This window comes from Protopterus annectens, chromosome 3.part1 (genome assembly GCF_019279795.1).
Source record: "Protopterus annectens isolate FY-2018-M chromosome 3.part1, PAN1.0, whole genome shotgun sequence".
In the NCBI taxonomy this organism is placed as follows: Eukaryota; Metazoa; Chordata; order Ceratodontiformes; family Protopteridae; genus Protopterus; species Protopterus annectens.
The window spans coordinates 113,472,166-113,493,272 of record NC_056732.1 but is presented as its reverse complement, the minus strand read 5'-3'; the positions used below and the strand labels follow the sequence as shown (position 1 = coordinate 113,493,272).

The following is a 21,107-nucleotide window of genomic DNA, read 5'->3' as shown; positions in this document are numbered from 1 at the left end:
ACACCGAATGTGTATCCAAGCCTTTCAGTGTGGAACTGAGAAAAACTGGACTTTTTTAAAACTCAGAATGAGAAACATTCCTCATAACAAGGTGTACCGGAAAAATATGCTTTTTTGATTAAACACTGACAATATGTGTAAGAATAGTTCTCAGCTAATCTGGGAGAAGTATCAACATAATCAGGGACATAACTGCCCAACATTCCGTAGAATGCCCAGATTTTTGCCTGATATCTTTGGTCTGCTCCTCATGAAATTTGTTGTTTTCTAACAAATTACTGAGGACTGAAGTCACTAAATAAGATACACATTTGTGTTTCAGACTTTATATTCTACGGAAAAAATGTATACTAACACAAAACCTGTTATTCTAGCAACTTTCTAAGTTTATAAGAGCAATATTTAAAATATGTCCATTGTTTTGGGCCTTTGTCCCCCATTATTTTAGGCTTTGTCCTGATTTCTTGAGCTTTTTTAAAATTTTATTAGTATTAACTTGAGACAAGGATCTACAGAGAGAATGTGCATTAATCTGCATTTTCTGAAGTAAAAACTGTAATTACTGTCGTTATTAAGGGTAATTCACCACCTTTTCCCAAACGCCATTGGTTACAGGAAGGTTTAAGAGGGAGAGAGCTAAAATATGACTCAAATCAAGGACGTTCCTAAAAATCAGGGACAGTTGACGGGTTATGTATGTGAGTAAAGGTTTTAGAAATCTGACTAAGTTCAATTTCTACATGCTGTGGTCAAAACAGAAACAAGTCATCTAAAAAAACAGTGCCCTATCGTATACCGGCAAACACACCAAACCTATCTCAGACTTAGAGTGATAGTTACAAAATTACGCTTAGTTTAAAAGTCTTCCATTTTCTTTGGGATGAAAAGACATACCGTTTGTTTTTTTCTTGAAGTTTTAACCCCACACAGTTTCCATTCTGCTTCCCGGAAGCTGAAATGTTTTTGGTATCTAAGCAACAAAGGACACTAGAACAAGGGAGCGTCTAAAAAGTAAATACGTCTTTCTGTAGTAACTTTATGCAATTATTTGGAACAAAAATGAAGGTGCAGCCCAAGTGAAAGCTTTTGGTCTTACCTTCTAAAATAAGTCAGAGCAAGCTACAGACAGAGTCGCATGAACATCATCGTTGTGTTAAAGTTGGCCGTACATTTTTTTTAGCAAAACCGCAGCAACTGTTTTTGTCCAAACTGCAGTTTCGATATTGCTCTTGTTTAGAAATGGGACTGGCACCCCCTGAACCCGTAACTCATTTGCAGCCGTGGTTAAGTTTCTCCAAGCCTCATAAATTATTATTATTGAAATGGAGGAAGTACAGCAAGGAATCTGGGACCATTTAAAAGAGAAGTATGTCTACTCGCTGCTCGTGAAGATGATAACACACATTTAAAAATATATTTTAGGCTAGCATCGTGCTATGAATCTTTATGCTGTACAGAGTGCATGCAGTGCTGTCGCACAGACCGTATTATGCATTGCACTGCATTTATGAAAAGACGTGGTGGGGATTTTTAACTGTCTTTAATTCTGACTCATATCAGCCCCTCGTAAAATTTTTGATTTTTTTTTTAAATCACTGAGGAGTACAGTCAGTCAATAATGCTAGGCGTTAGAGCTTCATACATACTCCTGTTCAGAAAATGCATGCTGATGCAAAACCTGCTGTTATATTAAGTGAATTAGAGTAATATTTAAAAATATGCCCTTGGGTTTGAACCATTGTCCAGCCATTACTTTTGCGCATACATCTCAAGCTTTCCTGTGCCTGGCTTGGACACCTGTGACTAAAAGACTTGGATTGCTTCTAAAACCATCTAGACCTACAAAACTGATATAAGTATTTCTTTGCAGTTGCTCTAGTTGTCTCAGTACATTTTAACACTTCTGTGCTGTATTTATTGATTTAGTTTAATTTATCACTGTTTTTCTGCCTGCGGTTGTTAAAGAAATGCCATCTGTTTGTTACTGTACTGTTCTTAGGTTGTTTTAACAATATTCTAATGTTCCCTAACCACCTCTGGTACAGCAAAAGCTGTTCTGAGTTTGCAAAAGTTCTCCTGAGTCTGCCAAAATGTTCTCTAATGTTGTGCACTTTTTTGTATTTTGTTGAACATTTTTCAGGGTTAGTGAACTTATTTTCAAGGATTCCTGATACTGCAGGAATTCTGTAAAGCATTTGTTACTGCACTAGAGCTCAAAACCAGTTCGTTAGCACTCTGGTGGGAGCACAGCTGAATTCAACTCATCCAAGTTGCAAACTGCTGGTTTAAAGTTTATTGTGCTTTTATCTGATTGGCTTGCGGGATTAACTCTGTAAAAGTCTTTCATCCTGCTGGTATAAAAGAATTATATTTTTTGTGAGATTGTGCTCATTAATTCAGAACTTTCCTGTGCCTGGCTTGGGCACATGTGACTACAAGACTTGGATTGCTTCTAAAAACATCTGGACCCATAAGTATATTTTGCAGTTGCTCTAACTGTCTCAGTACTGTTTATCACGTCTGTGCTGCATTTATTGATTTTGTTGAAATTATCACTGTTTTTCAGTCTGCACTTGTTAAAGGAATGCCATCTGTTTCTTTCTGTACTGCTCTTGGATTGTTTTAACAGTATTCTAATATTCCCTAACCTCCTCTGCTATTGCAAAAGCTGTTATAAGTTTGTCAAAGTTCTCCTGAGTCTGCCAAAACATTCTGTTACGTTGTGCAAACACAGTTCCCAGTGCCTTGTATATAAGCAAATCTCTCCAGTTTAAAATCCTTTATATTACCATAGTTTCCCACTGTTTACAGCTGTTCAAAGAGCTGCCTGTTTGTGCAGAGGGCAGTACCACAGCAGGTCATCTAAATGGAGCTGCTCAACATTTGGTGACTTTTGCCAGAGGTCTGGAAAGATTCTGCTGAAATCCAAAGCATCCACTGCTAAAATAAAAAAAAAGTACTTTCTTTGCACTTTGCTGACTGTATTTTATAATTTTGCTGATTTTTACTGTATTTTTCTGCACTTTAAAAAAGTTGCCATGTTGCACTAAGTAGCAAATACACAGCATAGACTAGATTCAGATCAGCTGACTGCATTTTTCACACTTGAGCACTATTCCAGCCATCTTACATTAGGATGGCCTTGCCTGCACCCTTGTGGCAAACGTGTGTAGTCTGAGCCTTAGATGAGTTGGAGATTACTGGAGAAAAGCTCAATGTGTGTTTTCCCATTGGTAGTTTAACTTTAAAGTGTTTATTTTATCATTTTGCTAATTTTTATGTATTTTTCTACATTTTAAAAAAGATGTTCTGTTGCTTGAAGTAGCTAGTACATAGTATAGACTGGATTCAGATCTACTGAATCTAGAATGTATTGTTACATTTGAGCACTATTCCAGCCATCTTACATTAGGAGGGCCTTGCCTGCACCCTTGTGGTAGAAGTGTGTAGTCTGAGCCTCATCTGAGTTAGAGATTACTGGAGGAAAGCTTATTGTATGATTTCTCATTGCTAGTTTTGCTTAAAAGTGTTTAATTTTGCCTGTATTTAAGCCTCGTGTTTGCACGTAGCTGTGCACCACTCAACAGGGTTCAACAGTGCCCTGTATAGATGCAAACGCCTTGAAAGACAATTTTCTCCTAGACGTCTGTTAGTGAACCCCCCCAAGCTTCCCTGCTGCACTGCGGGAAACTCAGTTATGTGCTGAGAAGCGTTGCCATGGTTTTCAACCCTAGCCTTCAATAGAATAAGCCCATTTGTTAATCCTAAAGCAGAATCTGGTCAAACTAGCCTACTCCCCAATAGTAGTTACAGTGAAAACCTACCATAATGGATGGTCAGTTTCCAACCATTTCTCTGGCTGGCCTGATTGACATGGGCATCCTGAGACAATGTAGTAATTTCCTCATGTATACTGACAACCACTTACTCCTAAAACAAACAAATACAATATGTAAGAAATGTAATTTCAATATGAATTTGGAATCAGTTCTCTCACATAACAAACCAAACATCAAACAGGGTGTCAGCACGCACACATCACCTCTAACACAAAACAAGGTCACAATATATAAACTCACATATGCGACGGTACTCAATAGAAGCCTACCAAAAGATCAGAGACCTCTCAAGCACAAACCAGTTGCACACTGTGCAAAGCAAATAGAATCTACTACACATAACAACACATACACCAGTGTCTCAGCAAATAAGCCCATAAGGCAAAACACCTCAAATCCAAATGTCCTGGTCATAGGCGACTCCATAGTGAGACACACAGATGTCCCTTTTACCAGGCTTGATAAGGAGAAGGTCACGATCAGCTGCCTGTCAGGTGCCAGGATCCATCAAATCACAGACGCAGTCATTCAACAAGAATTACTGTTATGACTCTGTCATAGTATATGTTAGGGTGAATAACCTGAGACATACCTCTCTGGACTATATAAAGAGAGACATGATGGAACTCTCACATTATGTGTTCCAGGCAGGTATGTCCCTAACCCTAAGCAGCATTCTACCTTCACCCAGGATTATACTACAATATAGACAAGAAATGATTTACTTCAACAACTGCCTTCGCTTCTGGAGTCAGTCCAGGAAGATCCAGTATCTGTCAGCCTGGGAAGAAATGGCTGACAGACCACATTGCTTTGCCAGACATGGTCATCACCTGTCTCCTCTAGGCTTTCTGATACTGGCAAAGGCTCTTGCCACCCCAGTAGTGTCTTTTTTAGGCAATGTCAAAAGAACAACATTTCCGACATAAAAAATCTACTCAAGACAAACTCGTGGTTATGCTGTGTAATGCTAGGAGCCTAAACAGGTAACTGCTCTCCCTGGAAGCACTTCTCACCTTGGAAGACGCTGACATTTATGCTGTCACCAAGACATGGTTCAAGGCCGCAGATAATATTCCTGTTGTGCAAGGTTGCAATCCCTTCCAGACATTCAGACACCAAAACGACTGTGAAAGAACCAAAGGATCAAGGTGTAGCCATCTTCATTAAAGCCAAATACTCCCTCGAGACTGGTTAAACAGTATGTCTCTCTTGAGTTACTCCAGGTCCAGCTAACTATAGGTAAAGCACACTACCACATCATTGCTAACTACAGGTCCTCCACCATGAAACAAGAGAAGCACACTGCATGCCTGAACTTAATAGAGTCCCTCACTATACAGCCAAACATTTTGGTCATGGGAGATTTCAACTAGCCTTCCATTGACCAGCAACTGCTCATTCAACTCTTCTCAATAGGACTTTCACAGTACTTCTTGTTGTGGTTCATTTGTTACATATCTGGAAGGCAACAAGCCCTTAAATGGCAACAAACCTACTCATCCTTTCAACCAGTTACTACAGGCATCCCTCAGGGCTGTATTCTGCTTCCTGTGCTACTTAATATATTTATTAATGACCTCCACACCTCTACGCACTGTGCTAGTTTAGTTCAGTATGCAGATGACTCAACATTAATATGTGCGGCCTCAACAATAACTAAGCACCAAGACATTACCCAAAAATCTTTCTCCTCTGTAGAAACCTGGTTCAAAGAATCAAACCTCCTACTCAACCCCAAGAAAACTAAGTTAATGCTTTTCACCTCAAAAAGTTGCCAAAATCAAGAGTGATCTCTTACAATAAAGTCAGCAAATAATACTGTCATTGAAACTGTAACTCACATTAAACTTCCAGGCATTATAATTGATGACAGTCTCAGATATGACCACCATATACTACACACCATTAAATCATAACACCAAAAACTAGGCTCCTGGTATAGGGTCAATGGATTCCTTGCAGATACTACAAGAAAAACTCTTGCCATTACCTTCTTACTGCCGACTCTCTTAATATGCCACTCCTATCCTAACAAGCATAAACAATACTCAAAGAAAGAAACTTGCCTCCTGCTACAATAAAATAGCTAAATTTGCCTCAAGTCTCCTTCTCTTAGCTTAAAGCAATTAAACTGGCTTGAACTCCACAACTGTCTAACATATTCACAACTGTCTACAGCACATGAACTCATTCATCATCCAGAAAAATGCCCTGTACTACAAAACTTATTGCTACCCTACTGTTCAGCAAGGGACTTATGTTCTAGTAACAAAGTCTTATTACGTATAAATAAGTCAAATAATGTTGCAGGAGTCTTGCTGTACTCCCAATGCGTTGCTAATCTGTGAAATAATTTCAGTGACAGCTGGTGACTTCAAATTAAAGGGGGGGGCAGCAGGAGACAACTGAATGGGTTGGGCCAATGGGAAGGGGTGTGACCAACTAGAAAGGGTTGGAGCTATGCTCAAAACCACAACAACTGGAACTTTCATTAAATACGCTGCCCTGGGTGCCAAACGGTCATTACGAGAGTCCAATCAAGACAAAATGAAGTGTAGAAGAAAAAAATATTTCAAATCATTGGCTACATGACAACTTACTTAATATTTAGATGGAAACACAAAGGTTGTGAGGCATGAAAAAATAAATTGCTTTTTAAATACATTACTGGAATGCCAGTCAAAATCAAGTATAAAAAAAAACAAGCAGCACTCGGCTCAAACCACTTCTCTTTGCACTGCAGTTCTAATTATAATTTATATTCCGCTTTATAAAATTACCAACTAACATGCTGAAAGTAGCAATCTCTGTGATACCCCCCACTTGTAAAAATGCTTCTTATCCAAAAAAGACCTGCTGCCTGACAACAACTATCTACTTGTTTCATGGAGAACACATGATCAAAGTAAAAAATGAACAGCGAACAAGAAACAAGCTCAAGATAAATTGCTTAAAGGATTACTGCACAAGTTATGGACCACACATGATAAATTGGCATTCTGTTTAGTTTACGGGTAAAGCCTGCAAAGATAACTGCAAGTCTCCAACAAATGTAATGAGCTTCTGAAAATACTGTAGTTCTGTCCTTTATTACAAATGCTGTCATGCATTTCAATACCTAAGGCCTATATGTTATTTAGTTATGTAAATATTCTCTGCATGGCAACAATGAAAAGGCTTTCAATGTTGGTAATTCTTAAACAGTATGCTTATTAAAGCTTACTTGCATCTTACAATTTCTGACAAGCTTACCTGATGGTCATTAAAGCATCTCTACTTTAATACAGAGCAACAGGGCACTGCAACAGCATGCATTTTCTGAATAATAAGAAGCATAAATCAACAGTATAAAAGTATGACAGAAAACCAAAACATTCAGCAAAATCAAGGACAGATGAAAAGCCACAGTCGTACTTGTGGTCTACCTTGGATGGGGGGATAGTCTGCACACTTACACTGCATAACTGCTCATTGCCTTGCTTGGACTCATCCAGAGCCACTACAATGGGGAGTGGAGTGCAACAAGTAGGTCACAGTTTGAAATGTCTCTGGCTGACTGTGATGGCTCTGACACTCATACCTCTCAACCTCAGAGCAAGAAATCTGGACAAAGCCATACATAGAAGTGGGACACAGGCCCAAAAATAAAGACAATTTTTAAATATTGCTCTTATAAACTTAGAAAGATAATAAAATAGTAGTAGGTCTTGCATTAGTATGAATTTTTGAAGGGTATGAAATCTGAAACTCAAATGTCTGCCATTATTTTCTAACTTCAATCTTTAATGATGTGCTACTAATTTGCCAAAAAACACAATTTTATGAAAAACAGACCAAATATGTTATTCAAAAATATAAAATAGCCACATAATACAGCTGGGAACCTGTCAAAGAAGGGACACCTTTTTAAAATTAGTACTGTTAACTTGAGCAGCTGACAAAATAAGAGCATCTACATGCATTTCTGAAATAAAAGTAATCTATAACTCTGATCATTACAGTTATTTATAATTGTAAACCCTCCACATTTTCTTCCAAAATTGCCATTTTGCAGAGGGATTATTAGGGGGAGAGCAATGTTTTGAGCCAAAATTGGAGACAGTTGAGAGGTTTGGATATTCCTAATTTTATAAAGCGATTTATTTGCACGTACCTCTCAACCTCTTAATGCAGAAAATCTGGACAAGGCCAAATATATTGGGGGAACATACAAACAGTACTAAAAATTGCTCTTGTATAAACTTAAGACAGTTGATAGAATAACAGGTCTTGCTTTAGCATGCATTTTTCTGAAGGTTATGATGTCTGAAACTCAATGTCTGTCATTATTTAGTGACTTAATTCCTAAATGATTTGGCAGAAAACCACAAATTTTATGAGGAACAAACCAAAAATAAGAAGCAAAAATCTATTCATTCTGCAAAATTCTGGACAGTTGAGAGATATAGCTCAGCCAGGGCTGTCTGAGTTTGCTGCCCTTCCCCCCCTCACAAATTCATGGTCAAATGGAGCATCCCCCCTGCAGCCATTCCAATGTCCCATTCCTTGGTTATTTCACCCCATTTGCCATAAACGCTGTAATGTGCATACTGCTTTACTTCTGCAATGATATGGATTTCATTTGAAAGTTTTATTTTATATTTTACAGCATAAACCCTAATAGATATCTGCTAAACAAAGCAATGCAGTCTCACAATGATAGACTTAGCATTAAAACTTCTCTGCCCTTGAAACTCACATTCATTGAAACCCACATTCAAAGAAAATACATTTTGCCAGTGGCAGATAAAGATTAATTTTGGGCTGTTTTCAAATCATAGGCCCCTTGAACACAAAACATACACATGCGCTTTGATACACCTTCCTGACTGTATTAAATTATATTCCTTGTATAATATAGTACAGTTGTTAGAGGGCATTTTAAATTTATTGCTTTGAACATTTTCCCAGTAAACAATGAAACAAAATGCATGCACCAATAATGACAAAACTGCCCAATTCAGAACATTTCCATCATAAAAGTCTACTCAAACTTCTACAGTCCACCAGTATCAGTAAATATGCATGATCTCTGAAGAAGTAAAAGTCATCTAAATAATTCTACATTAAAGAAATCTGTTAACTAATGAAGAGGTTACTGCTCGCAAACAACTTTATATGTCATTGTTTCATCTACAAATAAAATGCCTGTTGCCCTTGAGGATTAAATTGCCTATGTTGCATTAAAAAAATGATAAGCTAGTAATATCGCAATAGGGAATAGATGACAAAGTGATAACAGGTTTATAGTTAATAGGTATCTTCGCCAAAGAGGACTGCAGCATCCATCACCTTTACAACAGAGTACAGTATCAGCAGTGGATTTGCTTACTGTGGGAGTAGAACCCATAGTCTTCTGCATCAAAAGCAAGTATATTACCTGTTGTGCTATTAACAACGCAAGCAGACTTGGCATAAGCAGCACTAAACATTTGTTCCCCTGCAGCTCTCAGCTCCTTGTAAAATCTACTCGACACTCAGCTGTATCTCTGAACTTTGCAGCACAAGAAATCTGGAAAAAGCCAAAATTTATTTGGGGGAGAGACAAAAGCCCAAAAACCAGGGACACATTTTAAACATTGCTTGTATAATGTTGGAAAGTTGCTAGAATAAAATGCTGGGTTATCACCATACATTTCACTGCCAAGTATTGAACCCAGGACCCTGTGCAAAACAGTCAGAGCAACATACCACTATGCCAAATCATCTATTTATATGAAAGAAAGGAAGACTGAAACTTAAATGGCTGCCATTTAGTGAATTCAGTTGTCACCACAGCTGTCAACATCTTAGCACAAAACACCTGAACAAAGCCAATAATGGGGGAATACAGCCCCCAAACATATTCAGTGAGCTCAGTTATCCCCATAGCTCTCAACCTTGGCACAAAAAACCTGAACAAAGCCAATAATGGGGTAATACAGTCCAGAAAATAGGGACAAATTTCCATTGAGGACACCAGAGCAAGCCCACGGAGGACATGCAGACTCCACACAGAGGGCACCACCGCCAAGAATCAAACCAGCCAAGCTGTAGCTGTCAGACAACAATGCTACCACTGCACCACTGGCTGTGCTAAGTAACAAAAATGCAGAAACCACAGATTTTATGAGGAACAGAACAAATATCAGGCAAAAATCTGCAAATGTTTTACAAATGGTGGTGGGTAGGGAATTCAGGCTCTTGTCACTTGGGCCCAAGGTACAGGATTCAAGCCTTATTCTCTACCCACCACCATGTAGCAACTGGGGTTTTTCACACACACTTCTGTCCTCCATAAATGCCCTACCTGTCTCTGTCCTCCATGCAATTCTGCAGCAGCCCAGCTAAGTCCTCTGTAGCAATCCTGCAGCCCGATCACCTGTCTCTGTCCTCCATAACAGCCCACGCATGCTGTTGGATCTCCCACGAGACGTGAGGAGGCTGGAGCCTCCTGCTGTTGGGTCCACGTGTGAGGAGGCTGGAGCCTCCACCCTGCGGGTGATGCAGTCCAGTAACCTTCCAGTTTGTGTGGTCATCACTGCACAGACCTCTGGGCTGGAAGGGTGGAGTTTCCTGTCTTCCCTATCCGGACTGCCTAACAGAGCAGTCTGGAGCTCAGGAATGAGCATGCATGTGTACGTGGAGTTCTGGTCTGCCTAACACAGCAGTCAGGAACTAAGCATGCATGTGCGGAGTCTGGAAATTTTTTAATTAATTTTTTTTATTTTTATATGTCCTACAGTGGGGGGAATGGGGAATTTATTTTATTCATTTTACAGGTGGCCGGTGGGGGGGGGCTGCAGTCCTGCAGTCCTATAGCAAGAGCCGCCCCTGGATAATATCCACATGCAAATAAAACTCTCAGAAAAATTCAGTAGTTTTAAACCACTGCTTAAACAACATCTTAACCAATCCTGGCCCTGTACTTATTCATCACAGGGTTAAATCTTTTTCACTGTACAATACTATCCAAATACTCTCCTTAAACATAATATTCTCAATCTCTTATTGAAATGACAAAACAGTTTTTATACATCATTACTGTCTGTACAATCCACTAAGTTACATGTGTGCTTTCTCTTTAGTAACTTCCACCTCTGTAAAATCTTAGAATGTATATGTATAAATGTAACTACTGTTTGTGTATAAATGTAAATAGAAATGTAACTACTCTGTATTTGACTGGAACTTAGTATAATGCAATGTAAGCAAATGAAGCTTTTCTACCCGGGCCTCAGCTGAAAATGGGTATTACCCAGTCAGACTTTACTAGTAAACAAAGACAAATAAAATAAATAAACATGCTCGACCTGAGGTCCCTGGACTTTGTCAATACAAATGCACTGAAACAGCTAGTCTGCAACCCCACAAGGGGATCAAATGTCCTAGAATTAGTACCCACCAGCATGGGGGGTCACTGCACTACCCCCTGTGTGTTGCCCTCCCTGCTAAGGTCTGGCCATAAATCTGCCTTGTCTGAAGTAATGATCAGGCCTGACACCCCCACAGGAGCAAAAAAAAACTAAAAAAATTCTCCAAAGCAAACTTCAGCCTACTAGAAGATGGTATAAAAAGTTTCAAACCCTCTGCAAATACAGCCAACAATGACTCCTATGCAGAGGAGTCTACAAATGCCCCTGTATATCCACATAAACAATGGGTCTATATTATTTTCAAAAGTTTCAGACATCAAACACCATATGGTCTACACCATATCAGCGATGTTTGAAATTTTGAAAATATAATAAAAAAATAAAAACAAAAAACTATACTTACTTAAATACTGTAGGCAGGGGGGCAAGCCCCCCTGCACCCCCACACCTCCACTACTTAAATATTCTTACTCCAAGATTGGACTGCATTGAAGTAAAGGGAAAATATTCCCTATGGCGATTTCCGTGTTACGTACACGACATTTCGATGTTTCGACCAATCGGGTTTGCTCAATACACGTTCGCCATTTACAATTTTCGATCATGCGATAGGAACCCATAAACAACTGTATAGACTTGTCTGTACCTGACTGGATCAAAACCAGGTCCTCCAGAAAAAAACAGGCCACGATTGTGAACCTCAAGTATAAATAGGTTATATAACAAAAGGAAGAAACTAATGTCTAAAAATAAGAGGGAACTTAGTATTAGAAGAATACCCTCCACAGCTAGAACAAGGAAATCAGATAGCTTATAGAGTCCTCTAAAGCCAGTTACAAAGCTGAATTAGCATCCCTAGCTAAGAATAATCATAAGATATTCTTTAGCTACATCCAAAATCTAAAAGGCAATGCCCAACTATGTGCTGAACTTATAGTGGACGGTACCTCTCATACTGAACCTGAGGAATTCGCCAACCTGCTAGCTGAAAGATTTGGCTCCAACTTCACCCCCCTGTCCCCACCAGCCATACCCCAAAGCATACCTGACAACAGTTGTCTACCTAGTATCTCCAAATGGCAGGTCATATCTGCGCTCTCCAAGGACAAAAATATGGCCTCTATGGGACCAGATAACATCCCAAGTTGCTTACTACACAATCTAGAACAAGACCTAGCGGAACTACTTGGCACTCTCTTTAACCTCAGCTTGAGCAGTGTCTTTGTTCCATCAGAGTGGAGAACAGCAACAGTTATCCCCATACGCAAACAGGGTCCATCAACCGACCTTGGGATCTATAGACCCATAAGCCTAACCAGCCTTATCTGCAAGACCATGGAAAGAATTATCATGGACCTTATCAACAAGGAGATAGGTGACCTTCAAATGCTTAACCCAATCCAGTTTGGCTTTGTTAAAGGTGGATCATGCTTACTGAACCTGGTGGACTTCTTTGAGAATGTCACCAAAGCCCTGGATGTTGACAAAACAGTACATACTACCTATCTTGACTTAGCCAAGGCTTTTGACACAATTCTCCACTCAGGTATCATTGAGAAACTCTCCCAGCTGGGGATTAACCCATACATCACTAGATGGGTATCCGAGTGGCTCACAGACAGAACTCATACTGTCAAAGTTGGGGATTCCACCTCTGCCAGTAGACCAGTTACCAGTGGCATACCACAAGGATCTGTGCTGGGCACTCTGCTGTTTGGAATCTATTTCTTGGAAGTCCTGGTGAAAGTAGATGGTCTGTGGCTTAACACATTCGCTGTTGATTGCAAACTGGGTGCAAACATTGAGTCCCCAAACAATGTTAACCTATTACAAAAGGGTCTAACACATACAAATGATTGGTGCCAAAGCCACAAACTAAAACTAAATGCAAAAAAATGCATTATCATCCCCTTTGGCAAAGACAATGTCCCTGCAAATTACAATATTGACAGCATCCCCCTAAGCTCAAACTCAGTGGTATGAGATTTGGGAACACAGGTTGATAGAAATCTGAACTTCAATCACCATGTGTCCACAGTGGTAAGGAAAGCTTTCTATGTTGCGCATCTCATAAGTAAGGGAATTCCATCCAAGACTAAGGATGTTATAACTCCTCTGTACTCAACCCTCATCAGACCACTAACAGAGTAAAATGCTCCCTTTTGATGCACCACACCAGACACCCACAGCAGCTGGAGAGAACACAGAGGTTTCTCACCAGGAAAATAATTCAGGGCCTCCAAAACAAGATCTAGATGGAAAGATTGAAAGTCCTGTCACTGTACTCTGTACCCTACAGGCTGCTGAGAGGTGACTTGTGCCTGGCCTACAAAGCAGTTTCTGACCCTGCTGTAATGGAAATGCTGCACATCTGCAAATCATATGGCACAAGAGTCACTTACTCCAGGGTTCTCAACCTAGCCTGTAACATTAACAGAACATGCTGGAGAGACAGATATGTCTCCCAGAGATTGACGCTCCTCTGAAATAAAACTCCCAAGTCACATGAAGCAGAGCTCCTCAATAACCTTATTCAAGCACAACATACACAGTTGGATGGGAGACAGTAAATTCACTCTGAGGGTGGCACCTATGTCCCTCATGGACAGAGCAGTTGATGCTGATCATTGACTTGCTCTGTGGGTAACGACAATCTAACTAAGGTCACTTAGGGCGCATGGGTATTACATGGCTAGGCTTGTAAAGGCCCTAGGGCCATTAGCCTAGTAACCCCTTATGAACTTTGAGCCTATAAGCCTAAAATAATGGGGGGGGGGCTAAACATAGGGACTGTTATTAAATATTGCTCTTATAAAGTTGCTAGAATAATTGGATTTGTGTTAACATACATTTTCAGAAGGATATAAAATCTTAAACTCAAATTTATGTCATTATTTAGTTACATCAGTCCTTATTGATTTTGTCAAAAAACACAAATTTTATGCGGAAAGAATCAAAAATATGAGGCAAAAATCTGGGCATTCTCTGAAAATCCAGATAATTTAGAGGTATGCTTTTGTATTTGTCCTCGAAGGTTGAGTAAAGAAGTCGAGAGCTATGGATGGAGAAAGTTATACATTAAATCAGAATGTTATAGGCAACACATATGTACAGGCAACCATTTCAGACTTGGCAAGGCTGGTGTAATGTAAATAAAGCAATCAGTCAAAAGTCATGCAGCAGGTTTCTGCACCAGTGGGAGCCTATCCAGTCTGATGTCAGAAAGCATTGTGCAATGGGCATGGCAGGAGTCCAGCTATGAAGGGATCAAGGCATGAACCACCACAGGAGGGTTTTCTGCTTGAAAAAAAGCTTACTCTTTTAAGATATTCCTCAGATAAAAACAAGATAAGTTGATTACTGCTCACATGTGGTCTCAAAATGTCAACCAGTCTTTAAGGATCATTCTAACATTGTGGACCCAGGATTTTGAGACAAGCCAGAGCTAATCTGGTCAGATATGGGCTCCAACCACAAGATGTAAGGTCCATACCTAAAATCAGGAACTCAAATTCCTCATAATCAGAAATCTGAAACTCATGCCCAATCCAATCAATAAGCTTAGGCTCTGAGATCACTGCAATATCCATATTTATACTGTAAGCAGTTTCCAATCTAATTAAAGCAATTTTATGTGCAAACAGTTCAGCAAATGATTCACAAACAAATGATGAAAATGCTTTCCATGTGGATGGACAGTCATTATTGCACAGCCTGTTCACTACACTGATGAGCTTAGCTGGTCAAAGAAATGTTGCTGTAATCTCTCTTGGTAAGAATATTGCCTTTTCATGAGAGCATTCATAAAGGCAAATTGAGAGATGATAGGGATCTGAATGGGGAGATGATAGAATCAGCAAGCAAAGGAGAATAGTATTGTTGGAACTGAATTCATCCTCAAGTCTTGTTGAATGCGTTCACAAGGCGGACCCTCATTTTACAAAATCTCACCAAGACAATACTGATATATAGACTGTATTTTCTATAGCATATATCATGAACAGAAGTAGGTTAAAAAATAAAAAAGACAATTAAGTGCACAAATCCCAGGATAAAAAAAGTGTCAAATCCTGGTAGGTGCACTAGTGCCAGGACTGGAAAAAATGACAGCATAGAATCCTAAAGACATGGAAATATTTCTACAATAGGGTTAGGCCAAGATCAGGGTTAGGATGGCACCCCTGTTGTAGAAGGAAGTAGTAGTCCACAAAAACTAACAGGCCAAAAAGAACCATAAAGATGATAGAGTGGATTATTGAGGATAAAAAACAAATTATGTATTGTTACTATTATGCAAGAAGCCCAGAATTTTCAGACAGAACATATATAAAAAGATTACGAGATAAATTAGAGGAAAGAAAAATACTTGCACAAGAAAAACTGTCAAAAGCTTCAAATGCAAATTTGTGTTCATTAATACAACAGATTCAAGAAATCTGTTAATAGATAAAAAACCTTGAGTCATTTGGAAAAATAAGTGACTAAGGAAGTGCAAAAATATAAAAAAAAAATCTAAAGATTTTTGAAAGGTATAAAAAGAAATATGGAAATGGGAAAGAAAGAGAGATCTGATATGGTGCAATGTTTATGCAAAGGAAACACCCAAATTAATCAATACAAAAAGGCAGCTCCAAAGATATTTAAAGAGATATATAAGCAAAGGCATCCAGATATGGAAAATTTCACAATATGACAAATAAGATCACAAAGAGAGAAGGTGGAACTAAAGTTAGTGAGGTTAATAAAATAGAAGCTGAAGTTATGGAATACCTATGAAATGAAGGATTTAGTGCAGAAAGTGTAACACAATTTATCTCACAGCATGATAGAACAATGCCCCCCCCCCCCCCAAGTAAAGATAAATAGGAGGAGCTGGAGACATCTGAAGAAGAGATATGGACATGAGAAAGAAAAAGAGATTTAACATGGTGCAATATTTATGTAAAGAAGAAGGCAAAACTAATCAATATAAAAAGCAACACCAAAGACATTTAAAGAGAAATACGGGCAAAGGTATCCAGATATGGAAAATTGTACAATACAAAAAATAAGAACACATAGTTCAAAGAAAATTAGTAATGGAAAATTTAAAGAGAGAGAAACTGAAGTTATGGATTACCTGCAAAGTGAAGAATTTAGTGTAGAAACCCCAACTCTGATAACATCACAGCATGAAAAAAATAATGAATCCCCAAATTAAGGAGAAACCAGTGGAGTGTGAAGCATCTGATTAGTTGCCATATGAAGATCCTTCAGAGCCTTCAGTAAAGTTCAATTGGAGTTGGACAGCAAGAGAAGGAACAGGAAACTGTGGGAACACTGCTGCAGTCAGTGTTGTGTAGGGATAGTCCAATGAGTTCCAATATGAAAGTGCAATGAATGACACAGCACAAAGCTGAAGGCAATATGGTACAGGAAGATGTTCTGGAACTTTCTCTTGAATGCCTCCAGGAAATGAAGAACAAAGGATGTGCCCTTAGTTTAGAAGAAAATGATCTAAGGACAGAGCTTGATTTAATAGAGATGAATAGACATATTACGATCAATGAATGAAACAGACTACAGAAAGTCGATAAGACCCAAAATGTTAGAATTTTGATAAAACAAATGAACACAGTCATCAAGACTTTTCACAGAAATACATGCAATATAACAGAAGTAAATAGGATTTATTACTGTGTAGGTAAATTAATAATAGATAAAGTCTTACCACAAAAACAAGGGCAGTAAGGGAAAGGAAGGGGAGAAATCAAATGCCATTATGGAAGTATCGAATAGAGAAAACTATAAAGCAATTAAGACAAGAACTGCCACTGTTAGAAGATTATAAAAGAGGGAACAGCTCAACAAAATTACACAGAAAGATAGACATGATAAAAGTAATGTGCATTATCAGAACAGGCAGAAAAATTATTGCAAATAATAAAGATATCAGCACAGGCAGAAAAACTTAGAAAATATGCAGATAAAGCTAAAGGAAAAGTACAAAATAAGCAATTCACTGATGACCCAAAAAGTTTTATAGAGAGCTGGGACACAAGGAGAAAGGAACAGAAAGAATAACAAAAAAGAAGAAATAGACACATTTTCGAGAAATATTTATGAAGATCCTGTGAAATATAACAAAGATGCTGAGTGGATAGAAGTAAAACAAAGAATAAAAAGCTCAAACGTACAGGATATGACATGGAGTGAAGTAACAGCCAGAAAAATTAAAACAAAACTAAGAAAAGTTTCTGCTGAATGGAAAACCCCAGGCCCAGATGCAGTACCTAACGTCTAGCTAAAATATTAACATCAACATGAAAATGTAGCCATGATTAAGGACTATTTATGTGCCCACTTCAAACAGAGGCCAATCTGGTTATCAGGAAAAATGATACTACTCTTTAAGCATGAACCTGCAAGATATCCTAAAATCTATAGACCAGTAACTTGCCTTCTGACGATGTATAAACTATATTCTGGAACTGATGCCGGCAGAGTTTATAGTGATTTAGAAGAAAACCTAATCATGGAAATAGAACAAAAGGGTAACAAAAGGAAGTCATATGGAACAAAGGATCATTTCTTGTTAACTAAAGTCATAATGGAGAATTGTACAAAGGAGAAGACTCTAAGTATGGCATGGATAGACTACAAAAAAGCATTTGACAGGATCCCACATTCATGGATAAAAGAGTGCTTACAAATGTATAAGATACATCCTACATTGATAGATTACATTACAGTGACAATGAAACAGTGTGGCAAACTACTTTGCAGTTACACTATGACAAAGGGCAAATTATTATCCCAGGGATAAAAATTCAAATGAGGATATTCCAGGGTCATTTTTTTGTCACCACTGCTTTTTTGTCTTGCCCTTAACCCATTAAGCTATCTACTTAACAGATTAGGTCTTGGTTATAATTTTGCTCTCAGAAAAGATCCAAGTATAAACACTATTCATCTTCATTTTGTGGATGACTTAAAACTGTATAGTTCATCAGATGAGGCTGAAAAGCAAAACTGGAAGTGGTTAAAAGTGTGTCAGATGATATAAGAATGTCATTTGGTCTTGATAAATGGGTGAAAGCAACATTTAAAGCAGGAAGTCTGCAGTACCAAGAAAATATTAATCTGGGACAGGAATGTGATATAAGGGAACTTGAACAGGAAGGAGTGTATATATGTATTGGAGAACTGATGCAGGATCAACAATACAACATGAAAAATCTGAATAAAACTCAGTAAGGAATACTGCAGAATACTAAAAATAATACTGAACAGCCCTGACATCTAGGAACAAAGTCCAAGCTATAAACCAGTTTGCTCTTCCTGGTTTAAGTTACAATTTTGGTGTGACTGACTGACCCCATAAGGTATTGGATCAGTTGGAGAGAAAAGCAAGAAAAATGCTTCATGATTATCAACTGATATATAAAAATCAATGTATACCAAGACTGTATATACCTCGCTCTTAAGAAGGTATGGCCCTCCTTGAAATTGATTACATGTACGGATTGTGATCCTGGGACTGCATACTTATCTCTGATCTCACCAGCTCCAAATAAAGTGAAAGTTTTAAAACATGAGAAGAAGTCTCAGATGACTTCCCTGCTTTGTTTAGCAGAAGCATATTGGTGTCAAGTGGGAATGGAAATCAAAGCAGAAATAGACAATAATCAGACAGCAAATGAGTGTGCCAAAAAAAAAAAAAAAAAAAAAGGATAGAAGAAGAAAGGGAAAAACTGGAAAGGCATAAATTTATTTAATTATTTATTTTATTTTACATTTGTTGACCGGGCTAGTCTAACTGGATATATGTCCATTTTCAGTAGAGGCCCGGGGAGAAAATCTCCAAGCATCAGCAGTGACAAAGAATGCAATATATAGCAATAGTCAAATGAATTACAGTACATTGTTTAAATTGAGGGTAAGATAAACATATACAGAGTCCTTTAGTAGGTTTAAGCTAAGATCAAATACAGAGAGCAAACATTTGAGAGATAGCAATAAAAATAAAAAAAAATACATTTTAATTTTTTTTCAGTACTATGAAGGAAATTTTTTTTTTTTCATTACTATGAAGGAAATCATTATTACAGGTAGGTGACATAGAACAGTGGAGTAGAGAAGTGTAGAGAGAGCAAGAAGGGGAATGAGATATCAGTCAGGGTTAGAGCAGGGACAAAGCTAGTGAGTTTTAAGATATTCTTCAAGATGCTTTTTATAAAGAAGAGTGGAAGCAATGGTGGAAAGTTCACTAGGAAGCTGGTTCCAGCTTTTTCCTACAGTGTTGGTGAAAAGTGAGACCCCAGCTTTGTTGTTGGATTTAATAGTGGAAACTAGAAGCTTATTAGCTGAGCACAAAATAACCTCAGGTTGTGGTTGTAACTTAAATGGCAGTGGAAAACTGTATCTTGAATTTTAATAAAATTTTTACATTTAGTGTCACTTTATGCCACTGTATTTAACAACACCGAAAGTCTTACTTTTTTTTTGCAGAGGTACTGTTTTCATGTATGATGTAATAACACTGTGTATTTATGTTTTTATAGCTTTTATATTTCAACCCTGAATACAGCTGCTGACTATAGTTCTCCTTTTAAACTGATTATTTTGCAAGCAGTTCAGTCTGTCGGTGTCTAATGGCTATTTTGACCTTCACTTGACCCTACATGCAAAAGCCATATCTTTGCATGCTTAAGAGATTTTCTTATAAATTTTCAGGACATGACACTTTAACACTAAGATATACATTTAGGATTGCAGTAACAAATAGTGTAAAACAAAAGATAATGACAGCACCTTAAATGGGTGGCTTGTTAAGGCTAACACCATTGATGTGCACCGTGAGACTCTGTGAACTTGCTGCTGGGCAAAGTACTTCATGTGGTTTTACTTTTTAATTTCTATTGAGTGTAGTTTATTCCTCATCTTTCAAGGGAATTTTTTTTTAGTATTTTAAGGTAGGGAGGTACATGGTTTAGTTTCGCCCACAAAGGAGCATTAGGGTATAAAATGTAATCTCTGTGAGAGGAAGCATTATTAAGGCCAGCTGTGTTGGGGTGTACTACATCTTCCACAATGTGAGACAGGCATTTCTGTATGTATCTTGTTTTATTGTTCACTGCGTTCAGCTTGTTCCTCAGCTATTGGGTGTGGGGGGGGGGGCTGAGTGCTGCAAGATTTTTGTTGGGGATAATCAGATTAGTGAGGATTGGGGTATTATTAGGGTGGTAAAAGATCTTTTGGGTGATAACAAGTTGTTGACAAAGTAGTTGGTTCTACAGTTCTAACCATCCCAGTTGTTTGAGGTTGTGACAGTGGTGAGTTCTAAAGGGAGTGCCAGTGGCAAATCTAGCTATGTTATTGTAACTGGTGGAAAGTTGGTGAGGTTGTTTTTAGATAGATTGGTATATATTGCAGAAGCATAAAACAGGGTAGAGATCAGGTGGATCTGGGCAATAGTGATTCTGGCTAAAGGGGTAAGGAAGGGTTTGATTTTGTAAAGGGTGCTTAGTTTTTTGTTGACAGACTTTATCGTAGAATTAATATGGTCATCACAGCTAAGGTTGTTATCAATTGATATTCCCAGTAGATGGGTTGTAGTGTCAGGGGATATGTTTGTTCCATTGTTAGAGGTTACTGTGAAGTGCAGTTGAGGTGACTTATGAGTAGGAGCAAAGAGCAATAATTTTGTTTTTTTTTGGGTTCAGAAGGAGGCAGTGTTGCATGAACCATTTTTCAACACCGTTAAATACTGTTTGGGTGAGGGTCTAGAGAGAGGTTATGGACTTGGCTGAACAAATGTAAGTAGAGTCATCAGCATATTGTATGCAGGTGGCTTGAGGAATTTTGGTATGTAGATCATTAATAAACAATG

The 21,107-nt window shown here is 38.3% G+C and overlaps 1 protein-coding gene across 1 annotated transcript in view; it reads right to left on the bottom strand.

Moving 5' to 3' along the window:
• LOC122797638 (coiled-coil domain-containing protein 178-like) overlaps positions 1-965 on the bottom strand; it is a 1,250,322-nt gene extending 1,249,357 nt beyond the window's left edge. Inside the window, exon 1 of the mRNA XM_044066183.1 lies at positions 895-965. The gene's annotated coding sequence lies outside the window, so the exon portion shown is untranslated. The remainder of the gene's footprint in view (positions 1-894) is intronic.
• Between the last annotated feature and the right edge of the window lie 20,142 nt (positions 966-21,107).